At 37.1% G+C, this 12,457-nt stretch overlaps 1 protein-coding gene across 5 annotated transcripts in view; it reads left to right on the top strand.

The window, feature by feature from the left end:
- The window catches only part of LOC120716527 (glutamate receptor-interacting protein 2-like), a 259,433-nt gene that overhangs the window by 129,061 nt on the left and 117,915 nt on the right, over window positions 1–12,457 (top strand). The gene's annotated exons all lie outside the window — the stretch shown is intronic.

Below are 12,457 nucleotides of genomic sequence, written 5' to 3'. Positions count from 1 at the left end.
AGAAGTCTGCTTAAATTGACCAGGATTAGCTTGTTTGGTGTTTGATTTCAGTTTAAAAGTGAATACAAGTTCACTTTTATTATTTAGATTTGTTCAAACTAATTATGTAAAAGATAACAGATCATTATCGAAACTAGCTGTTGTTAACATTTCAGCATATTGGTGTATTTCTGTTTGCGATAATTTCATATGCTGTGCTTGTGCTTCTCGCCTTTAGAGCGTTATTGGTGTAGTATCAACTGTTACCAAACACATCTCACATCCATAGGCATGTTCTACAGTGTACGATGGAAAATGAGAGACATAATGGTTACAGCATGTGAGTGGGAGAGAAAGAGAGAGGAAAGAGAGTGAGACTGCTGGATAAATGCCAGGTCATAAACTTTTATGACTGAATTATATGAAGATCATGAGTCTTGTTTGAATTCAACTAACTCCCTCAGTTTAGAGTTTTTATTATTTATCACAATTTCCCCAATAATGTGGGAACTGAATGAGCGAGTATGTAGGTTTGTCTGTTTGCGGGATGGATGTGGGGGTGTGCGGTCATTAGATTGTGTATGTTGCTTTTTCCTCTACCACTGGCACATCCTGGATATGCCTTTTACTATAATTTCTATCTGCCTGGTGTCTGAAGATGAAAATTTGTTGGTATCTGAATCTCATACACTGTATCTCTCCTTCTATGAGACTGTTTTTTATGCATTATGCAGGACTAAGCCATTAAACTAAAAAGGCACATCAAATTGTATAATTTACTACTCCAGATGAAAATGTGCACAGAAGCATGAAAGACAGCTACATCATGTTATCTGCGCTCAAAATTTCTATTTGCATTTGCGTAAACACTTCCTGCATAGAGTTTCCCATTCTTAGGTTTCGAACCAGCATCCTTCCAGTCTCAGTGCAGCCAGTCAACATTTAAATTAGCTATCCGTACACCACTTCATGTTATTATTTGAGCACTACAGCTGACTAAACCAAGTCAAACCAAATATTCTTCCACTGCTGCTGAGAGTCAGAACATGTAATACTACACTTTGTAGTGCTAAAAGATTCTTCTCAAGGTGACATGACACTGACCCTCCTCCAGCTTTTTCTGGCTGACTCCAGGTCTTGTTGCTCAGATCTCTCTCACACCTCTCACCATTTCTTAATGTTGTCTTACTGATATCTTTGCCATTTCACTGTACTATAAATAGTGACTTATATAACTTGTGTTTACTGTTTACCGGAGGGGAAAAGTTGATATCGCTGAGCTGTAGGCTTTTGTAACTAATTTGTTTCTATATCTGAGTTAATTTTGATTGATGGGTTTGTAATGCACCAAATATAGTTGTCTTACAACATGTAATTACTACAGCAGGGATACCTGTGTGAGTGTGCTGTTGGATGTTTCATGTATGTCATATATTAGAAATGAATGTTGTCCTGTTTTATACCCATGAGCTCCTGTGTGTGAGAGAGAAAGACATACGTGGTTTAGTTGCTGTTGAAGCTTGGGGCCAGTTTGTTTTGTGTGGCGAAGATTGATCTCCAAATCTCTGTGAGCTACTGGGACCACTAAAGTCTCTCTATCCCTTTCCCTCGTTCTCTCTCTTTCTCTCTGTCTGTGCTTGCTGACTTTCATTATAAATGAGGCCACTGCTCCCAGTATGAGGTATATTTGTGTGGATCTAGCACATAAAGTGAGATCTTTGGTCTGTGTGAACAATGTGCATATAGTATATATATATATATATATATATATATATATATATATATATATAATTTGTGTGTGTGTGTGTGTGTGTGTGTGTGTGTGTGTGTGTGTGTGTGTGAGGCATGTATCATGAAACACTGTCTGTCTGAGTGCTTTTGTGTGTTTTGATGAGTGATGTTTATTCTAAATGGAGAGAAAAGTGTGCAACAGAGGATGCGCCCTAATACAGCTCATTAGTCATCTCACTATTGACTGTTCAGCATTTCACGGAACCGCTACTACTTAGCGTTTTTCCTCAAATCCAATTACAAAACCTAACGGACAAATTACTGTTACTGAAATGACTGCTCCAAATATTAACTTGCATTTTACCAGTGTTTTCTTTGAAATGAGGAAAAGATGAGCATTTTTTCAAAATTAAGTATATTTGCAAATAAGGGTGGAAAAGACTAAAATTAATGCTGAGCAGAGCCAAAAGCTAACTTAGCTTATCACAAAGACTCGTGCCTCTCTTTATAAGAATCTAATTCTCGGCTGCAATGCTTGCTATCATTGTTTTTTGTTTTTTCCTTCTTCATTCTTTGAGAATTTCAACTTTGTGCCGGTACATTCTTTTCAGTTATTGCCGTTTCACTGTTAATGTTCAGCCTAATTGTTCCCATGTAATCTATTATTTTAAGCACTTGTATAAGGTTGCACTAATGTTCCATTTTCTTCTGAAAATGTTATTATAAAATGTGCGAGAGAGTCACAGGTGTTTTACCCATTTAGCACAGCAGCATATTGACTGGTGTGCTTTAAAAAGCGCTGATTTCCTCTCAGGGCCAAGTATGTGTGAATCTAAAGGAGGTCACTGAAGAATGGTGTACTCAGCAAACTCTTTTTTTCTGGGTAAAGCAGACTGGGGGCACAATTTAAAATTTAGTACTTGCAATTGGAGGTGGGGTGTGGATGGGGCTGAGGGTGTCTAAAGAGGCCAAAACACATTATTGTTATATGGAAAAAAGCTTTATTGTCAGAGCAACATCTTCCAGCTCCAGGCTGATATGACTTGTGTGGAAAAACTCCCATATAAAGGATTCATCACTTAGTAGTAGGTGCAAAAATCAATAGAGCAGAGGAGTCCCTGGTTGTGTTAGATAAGTGGTTTGGACAGTTCAGAGAAATCAAGCTCCCTACTGTATCTAAATGAGAATCCTAATCAGCTTATTACTTCTTCCCACTTCTGTGTCATCTATGATCAGCTCACATTCACAGGAATCTTTGATTTCATATTATTTGCAGAGAGCTGCTTGTGTTAGCTGCTAGTTTTATTTGGAACACCACACCTTAAATATACTGTACAGAAAGAGCAGCCAAGCAATAACTATTTATAAAGTGCTTTTCATAGACAGGAGTCACACAGTGCTTTAGAGAAAATATTCTCTGAGATGCTACAAAATTGTAAAAAGGCAGATAAAGGTCACAAAGAACGTGTTTAGAAGCAGTACAAGAATCAAAGACAAAAGTACACTGTACACAGTGGTATAAAAGATGCTACTGAAATGCTAAATAGATTTGTCTGTAGGTGAATTTTAAAAGATTCCTCCGAATCAGCAAACCTTAGAGAGAGGGAGAACAATCATCACGTCCCCCGGGAGACATATATTAAACTGTAAGACTTTTTAAACTTCAAAAGACATCATTAAATATAAACTTTGGATTTCATGTTGGCTGGTAGTGGCTTGAGTGGGTATAAGATGTCTTTAGCACCGTTGTCATAAACGTATTGCTCAGCTGTTTCTGTTTGGATGAAACAATTTATTGGATTCTTAAGTGATTTGTCACTCTGTGAAGGTGGAGGTTTCCCACCGGTGATCAAGTTCAGTATCACCATCTGTTGTATTGTTGGAGTTCAGCCTAATCAGATGGTGGATTCCCTCACAAAATGTGGTTATTATACAGATTAAACCTGTAGCTGTGAATATTCCCACTCTTCTCAGAGATCAGGAGTCATTCATTCTATTTGCATAATGAGCAATAAGCTAAAGACATTAGAAGAAATCTTTAGTATTTGATATCCAGCATATTATATATTCTTATCAAACCTGTTTGTTTGATTGTTGTTAAGCTATTGGCCACACTGTGTTCTTTGAAACACGCCAGAAATGCCAGTGTAGATGACAGTCAAAGATACAGCTATAATATAATAATATATTGCACATACTCCACTTCTCCACTTGCCCGATTTCAGATAAAATGTTCAAATTGTTCCATTTTCCATCTTCCATCATCCATCTTCACTTGGGAGTAAAGTGCTTGCCTGAATCTAACTTCATTTTATGTCCACGCTGATGTGTAGCCATGCCAACGTACAGGATTTGCTGGCCTTTTAAGAGTGCAGTCCAGTGAAGTAAAAACATTTCACTATATCCATGCATCTGTAGTTCAGTAGTCATGCCTTGAGGGTGCTGGAAGAAAAAAGCAAGCCTGGTAAGAAACGATGAAGCATGGCTAATCGTTAGTGCTAGATGACTCAGTCAACTCGGTGGAGTGGAGGGATTCAAAGGTTTGGATCTAAGCAACCTGTCCACCAGGTTTCATGAAAATCCCCTCGGTAGATTTTGAATAATCTCACAGAAAGACCAACACCTTCCATCTTAACTTGGCAGAGCAGTGACATTAAAATTGATGTAAATACAGATCTGAATTTTCTGAGTACCAAACAGAAAGAGTATACCAATAGATGACTGTACTGCATAGATGGCATGCATTCGAAGAGTAAGATGCTGCACTGCAATGCTACTGGATGTTTTCACAGTTAATTATGAAATCTCTAATCAAGTCAAGGATAATCCTAGGGTTTTCTAGAAATTTTAGTTGAAATGGATGTATCAACATTTGAAAGTTCAGAATATGATTGTGCTTAAATCCTGCTGAATTAAAAAGAAAAGGTTAGTTCCAGACTCATCTGCTGTTTAACTGTAATTCCCTCTCTAAACAGAGGCTTCCTCTGTAAGCATGGCTGGATAAAAAAAAAAGGTTTTACTGCTGATTACTGAGTGGTCAGTTTTGTCTCCAGGTCCTTAATGCAATAGGCTGGTGCACCTGGACTGGAAAATAGATTTTCTGTCACACTTGACTTAGTCTTCTGCCTATGGTGCCTTGTGCTGATCTCCGGCCTCCAGACGCTCTCCATGGTGCTGAACTTGTTATTTTACATGTACATTTCGTTAATACATTCTCTAGTGGTCTGAAACTGTAACCTTACTAATTTCAGGATGTGTTTTCACAGAGATTTATTCATAATAGCATGTATTAATAATATCTGACATTTATTTTCATATCTAAAAATGTGAAACTAAATTATTATTTCTATTCTTATCCTTGCCTTTCTAGCTTAATTGAGCGTATAGAAAGAAATAGAAAGGTCACATATCTGATGCCCTTATGGGTCCTCTGTTTATCAAGTGTGAACTCCTCCGTGCTTTCTGGTGAATGAGGGATATGCATTCACAGCCCAACAGCCCTGCTTCATAGTTGCTAGGTAACATGCAATTTGTAGTCAGTTTCTTTGTTTTTAAATACTTCGGCTATGATGAAGTTTGTGAGATTCAACAAAACAACAAGCACATCATAAGACAAGATATCAGAATTGTTCTTTCATTCTAGTAAAGCCTGGCTGTGGGTATGTTTATACCTTACTGTAAAGATAATGTGATCCCTTATGGATCCTTCTAGGCAAGTGATTTTTTATTTACCCATCAAGGAAAGTTAGAACAGAGAATATGACATGGAGCATCATTTCTGCAGCTAGAATGAACTGCACATCAGCTTCACCCTGATGGTCTTCAGCAGAATTCAAGATAATTGTAAACAAAATTATATTTAGTTCTTAGAGTCATCAAAGAGTAGATGTATTTCTTAACAAAGAAGTAGTAGACAACTAGGTACACAACACAAGTTGTTTAAATACACAGTGATGCATTATTTTCTGACCTTCATCCCACAGCAAAAATCAGAGCCAATCTGAAAGAAAACAGCTGCTGTAGTTGGACTAAAATAACCCATACTCTTGGGTGCTAACTCACTGCGTTTGTTACGCAACACCATTTGTTATAGTTGACACTGTGTGTATAAACAGAAGTGGCAACAGATTGGCCTCTAAGTTAAACTGACCAAAACAACGGCTGACAAAATGTCCTCAGGCATGACAGTGTATCCCCTGCCAGCTCACACATCGTAGTGTCCTTTTGTGTGAGAGCTGTGAAATGTAGCAGAGGGAGCATCAAAGGTTTCAGATGATTTTGTCAAATCGCCATACATGTAATCCACCACCGTCTATTCCTAGCTGTATCAGAGGGTTTAACAACAGGTATAAGAGGTGATGGCAGAGCAACCATCAAAGGCTTAAGAACCTGGTAAAGAACCAAGCAGGAGTGCTTCTTTTCCTAAAAGGGGCATCCACAGATTTTTCCATGTGCCTGGCTTACTCTCACCATCAAAGTCATGAATAAATGCATATATGACATGCATAAAGCACACACATAAATGCATATATGACATGCATAAAGCACACACTAGTCCAAAGCACTGTAGTTTGACTGGGATTGAAAGTGCAGCAAATAAAGGATACAAATGTTCAATTACTAAAGCCATTTACAGATAGTTAGCTCTCAAATGTTTTATAATACAATATAACCTATATTTAAATTTCAAAGTATTCACATGGAAATTTATAGTCTTAACACTGAATGAGAATTGCTGTGCAATCTAACTTTCACCACATCTGTGGGGGGGGGGCAGTTAATTAAAACCAATTAATAAAAATACACTGCTATACGCTTAGCTGGATATCATGTGGCACATTGTGTCCAGGTCTTTTAATTGCCAACCTATCTGTGATGATCTACGAGTGTTTCTGGTGCTGTTCTTGTTTTATTTTTATGATTGTCTTATCTCTTTATTTTTGTACTAAGGAATATCTAAAAAGCTCCGGCAGTTTCATTCTATAGGCTGTACTAAAGGCTGCATTAAACTTTGCTTTTAGATGTACTTTCCTAAGAAACACGGTATTTTTCTAACTTGTTTGATTAAAAGCAAAAACACCTCCAATAGGCTTTCACATGCTGAGGGGGTTTTAAATACCGGTTTATTTTTGAATGAACATTTCACTTTAGGTCAGTTTAATGAACTGGAACAACTGGCATCACTAAAGCCTGTTTAGTCATCAAGAGCGACTCGTGTAGTTTGATGGAGGAAGTCCTGCTGAGAGGAACTTTTCCAGTTCAAATGTGCAAACTGGCCTGATTGGACAGATTTCAGTCATTCTGCTGATTAATGAACCCCAGGAACAGCTGTGCTGGAATAAGTCCAGCTGGATTCAGTCTGGAGTCTGAAAATGCTACAAAAAGTAGGTTACTTTTCAAAACTGAAAAAACCAACAAACTTTTTGTTTTTATTTTTGAATCTCACAACTAATTTGACTTATCTACATATATAAAAAAGCTAAATATAAACTAGTTTGCCCTATTGAAGAACTTGACCTATATTTTCAGGTGTTTCATCAATTTAGCAAAGGGAAGTCACTAAAACATTTGATACACTAGACCACCATATTCAGTGCAGTTGCATTCACCTTAGCCAGGATGTCATGTAAAAAAACATAAAAGAAAGCAAATAATTCGGTATATATTAATAACTACAATAAGATGTTGATGCCTACGAAATGACTATAACATGTCCTATTAAAAAATATAGGAAATAATTGACAATGACACCGGTTTGTAAATTTACACTGATATTTATACTGTAACTATTGCTCTGCAAGGTTATTTGTTATGCTTTCACATCATTTCTGTGAGAAACATTTGCTGTACATTTGCTTAGCTTTTGCTGGCTAAACAGTCAAAATAGAACTGACTGCATTTCTAATACAGAACTGTGCACAGCTCATTTTTTAATGTATATTTTATTCGCTATTTATGTTTAATGAAGGTAAAATATCCAAAGAAGACTTCTGTATACCCAATTGTCCCCTAAACTAAACTAATAATTTAAATATTTAATTTTATACCAAACAATGATCTCATCTACTTTATAATAGGTTGGCTATTTTTAAATTATCTGGAAAAGCCCCTAACTTAACATAAATAACATTTCAAGCAAACAGAGTCAGTTGACAGATAAAGGGCTTCAGAATCTCCTGAAACTTACTGGAAAAACATGTTTGAGTTTCTTTCACAGCATCCTTTGGCACTTACTTTGTGCCTGGAGAACATGTGAGCCTGAAAAAGAGAGTGTGTTTGCATGCCTAATATGCCCCACTTCCAACAGAAGTGCTTCACAATGCAGTGCTTTCTGGTTTAGCAGAAAAAAAAGCTGCCGTGACATCTGTGTATTGTTGAAGGGGCAGAAAAGACTCATGAATATTCCTTTTTTTTTCTCGAATATCTGTTTTTTTCTTCCAAGATGTATCTGACTCATACTGACGTTGGTATCTTCATTGTTGCCTCAGTTCTATGTTCCAAGTGCATTCCAATCTAAGGTGCACATAATGCACTTCTCAAATTCTGCCATTCGTTAGCACCCCTCAGCAAGCCCTGAGGCTCCAAAAGAGCTACTTAATGGAGAAAAGGCATTAGATACACAAGCCCCAGTCTCTCACTTGAACAGACTGTACAAGTGACATCCTGATGCATCACTGCCGTCTGCTCCCTCTGGAGCACATTAGCAAGAGGTTAAATGAGGTGAGAGTGAACAAGAAAATGGGTGTGATGCACTGAAAATGCACACTGTGGTGGGAATTTGCATGAGAGTGCTTGCACTCAGTGTAAGTTTCCAACCTTGACTTCTGAACTAATTAAAAACAAATGGTATTTTTCATATTTAAAACACAGAGGAGAGGAAAGAACGCACATTTTGTGCTCACCTGTAAAGGAAACAACCTCTATTGAAGAGTATCCTGATGCCAAACCCCTTAATGAGTTCTTTAGTGAAAGCCTTTGGGAGCACAAAACCCATTTTTCTCCTCTTTCAGAGTGTCTCACTCATTATATACTGATTATCACTGAGATAATCAGTCAGTGCTGAAGGAGCTGTAACCTTAAAGAAAAATACTCTGCTATTGCTTTATTTTCTGTGCTGCAGTCTCTCACACTACTGTTACCCATGGACCAGTTTTTAAGAATAGATGTTATAGCATTTAATGCAAGATTTCTACTGACTGAAACTATGTATATCAGTAGTAGATAATCAATTACTTATGCTGCTGGTGTTTTAAAGTAGTACTGGCATTAGATATTGTCTAAAGTGTTGGTGATTGGTAGCCATGAGCAGGATTTGAAGTAGCAAAGAAAGATGGGCCAAAGAAAGAAAAAGAGTAGAAGGAACAATTCTGAATGAAGTGGATAAATTGTCAATTGAAGAAGATTCAGTAGTTCTAATGAATATTTGCTTAGAGCAGTGTGGGTATGACAGATCCTTTCAAACATTTTTATAATTGAGGTAAAAAAAAAAAAAAAATAGATGATAAATAAAAGAGACATATTGTTGCTTAAGGGGAGTGAACTACTCTTGTCACTCCCACAAAGAACACATTTAGAACATGCCTGACACATCTACAGAATATGTCTCATTTATTGTTAATAGAAATAAATCAGTTTTATTTAACATTAGTGTGGGTGCATTTGTCCTCAGCCTTTGTTTATCTCAGCTACCTCTAAAGACAGCTCAACCCCTAACCCTTTCAGTGTTAGCCCTTTGTTCCACCCACTGAGGTGCACAGGAACCACAGAGTCATGCTCTGTGAAGCAGAGCCCAGAGGGTATCTTGTGTAGTTGCTCTGCAGGATTACCGTTGCGACTCTAATAAAGCTGCTTCAACATTACATTTTCTGTCTGCTTGCTTGCTCTGATTCGAGAGAATTTTATCAGTAAGCTGCAACTCATCTCTGTGTCTTTGGAAAAGCTCTGTAGAATTTCATAGCATGCATTTCTTTTGAGACTTCTGGCTCAGACTTACCTGTTTATGATGCAAAAGCAGTATATAGTGACATAAAGGTTTGGGGAGAGATCAGTAAGCTCATTATTTGCCACTGGGTACATATTCAGTGTGTTCAGCTATTCATCTCATTGCTCTCTTTCAGTTTGACAAGTCTCTGTAGATTAACAATTATTTGATTAGAGAAAAGAAGGTTCAGGTCTCTTTATTAATTTAGCTTTAATGGGGATGAAATCAAAGTTAGTTTAGTGGGATTGAAGTTGGATCACTCGCTCTTCACTGCAGCACTGACTAAACCATAATGTAATAGTATATAGTTGCTGTAGTGCACTGAGACTGATGATGACAGCTCCAATGGGTTTAGTACTCTGATTTTTTTTTGTCTTACTTTTAAAAATTCTAAATTTATATGCAATTTATTTTCTGTATATTATACTTTCTCAGTGTTAATTTGAATTTTGATTAATTTCGTGTCTCTGGGTTTGCCTAAAGGACGCTGTATTGCTTTCTCTTACTTGGCTCGTTTAATTTGTCATGGCTCATTTTGATTCCATCCTCAAGCCTATTCAGATGTCACAACATGAAGCCTCTGGAGCATTCAGTTTTTTACTTCTGATTCCACAAGTATCATATTAGTGCATATAAAAAGGTCTAAAGGGATAAAAAAGTCTTTCTATTGAGAATAATTTTCTATCTTTGATGAACCTGTAAAGACTCTACTGTGTATGCAAAAAAAAAGAAGTTTTTTTTTTTTTATATCTTTGATCAAAACTTTGATCTTTTTAAAATATAGCTGTGGCATTGTGCAGTTTGCACAGGTTTAGGAGAAACATGAGCAGATGAGCAGAAAAAAACCATGATAGTGCTGAGTGGAACAGATAATAATGTAACTTAATGACTAAATGTTGCTAAATGTTTAGCCAGTGACTATAGAAATAGCTGATGCAGTCACTGGTCTAGCCTCAACTGTGACAAAGAGAGATAGCAAGAGAGCAACACTTGAATAAAATAACTTCCACTAGCGTTACATTATTTATTTTATTTATTTTAATTATTTTCCGATTTAATGTGAGTTTTGCTGGCTGTGACGTGACTCAGTTAAGTGTACAGGTTTTTTTGTTTGTTTGTTTTTTCGGTGTCAGATTATTTATAACTTATAGGTGAGGGGCTTTGGTTAAAGGGCCTCCCGGTAAAATCTTGCCGAGGACCCCCGGATGACCTTATATTCAGCACTCACTGTGTGCAGGGAATTGTTCACTTGTAATAAACTATTGTATTATGTTTGTATATTAGAGAACAGTAACACTAATACATTAACAGGGACCTTTCAGGTACTTTACATAATATTCAATGAACTGACACAACGCGGCAATGTCAGGGTTGGTTGAAGTAGGACTCATACGCAGGACTTTCAGAAGGAAGAAGCATTTATAATGAAAAAAACGTAAAACTGTGCCAAGAACCCACAATGTGTGAGTCCTCCGTGCGCTCATTTCCAATTCCCATGCAGTGATTAGCCTCCATGATTCGTGGTAAGTGTTGTGTCCTCCTCAGTCCTATTTACGTCAGTGTTCTGCTCCCTCCACACATTTCTACAATCCTCCGTGTTCCTAGTTTAATGATCCCACACTGAATGCGGCTCCGCTACTCTCTTAAGTAGGGTTTGAGAGAGTCAGGCTGATCGGTATCAGGTGAGTGATTACTCCCAGGTGTGACTGGCTCAAAGAAGGGAAGACTCTCCAGGCCTGGTGTGGTAGCAAAACTCACACACCACAGCACACACACACAAATGTGTACGCAGGGAAACGAGGTACCAGGAGCAGATCATACCAACAAACAACAAGAAACAATCCAGATAGTCAAATAAAACTTATAATATTCATTAAGCCCAAGAATAATGCATGAGTCGCATGACAGGCAAGCCATATTAATGTATATACAAACTCCACTATTTTAGTCTGTAAAAATATATGTGAATTGCATACAATAACATAATGGTATGTTCCACAAATAGTCAAAATGCTCATTATCATCATTAGTGTGACTTTTGTTTTGTCCTATCTCCCTTCCCTCACCCTAAGCTCTCCCTGAGCCAGGTTTCTTGGTCTTAAAAGGGAGTTTTTCCTTTCCACTGTTGCCATGTGCTGGCACCTAGGAGGTCGTCTGATTGGTGGGGTTTTCTCTGTATTATTGTACAGTATAAAGTGCCTTAAGCTAACCGGTGTGATTTTAAACTATGTAATTAACATAGATTGAATGATTATTATTATTATTATTATTAGTAGTAGTAGTAGTAGTAGAAGAAGAACCAGAAGTAGTAAATCTACTACTGAATGGGAGGGTTGTTTGTGCCTTTTACTGCAAAATATTATACAGCTAAGCAGTTCATCATCTGAAATATATCAAATGACTTTAATCTGTAGTATGTTTTACTTTAATGTCAGCAGTCATTTTGTCAGTCTAAGTGGCCTAGTTTTCAAATAGCAGATAAATAATTTTGAAACAAAACTCTAAAATATTAAAGAAAAATTCCAACGCACAACTGTCTGTAAGATCACTTAAGCTGCAGCTGACTTTGATTTGATTTGTGACTGAGGCACCGTCTGGCTCATTTATAATATATGTGCTCACTTTCAATATCATCACGATTTCATGTCTATATATTTTCTATCTCTTTCCACTACTGCAGAAATTCAGATGCATTGTATTCAATAAGAAACTGAATGGAGTGCATCTGAAATAAGGTCAATGTGGTCAGATCTTTAGAATCAACAC

Source organism: Simochromis diagramma, unplaced genomic scaffold, assembly GCF_900408965.1.
Source record: "Simochromis diagramma unplaced genomic scaffold, fSimDia1.1 OVJJ01000320.1, whole genome shotgun sequence".
NCBI classification, from domain to species: domain Eukaryota; kingdom Metazoa; phylum Chordata; class Actinopteri; order Cichliformes; family Cichlidae; genus Simochromis; species Simochromis diagramma.
Note: the sequence above shows the minus strand (reverse complement) of the source record. Positions and strands in the feature narration are given on the sequence as shown.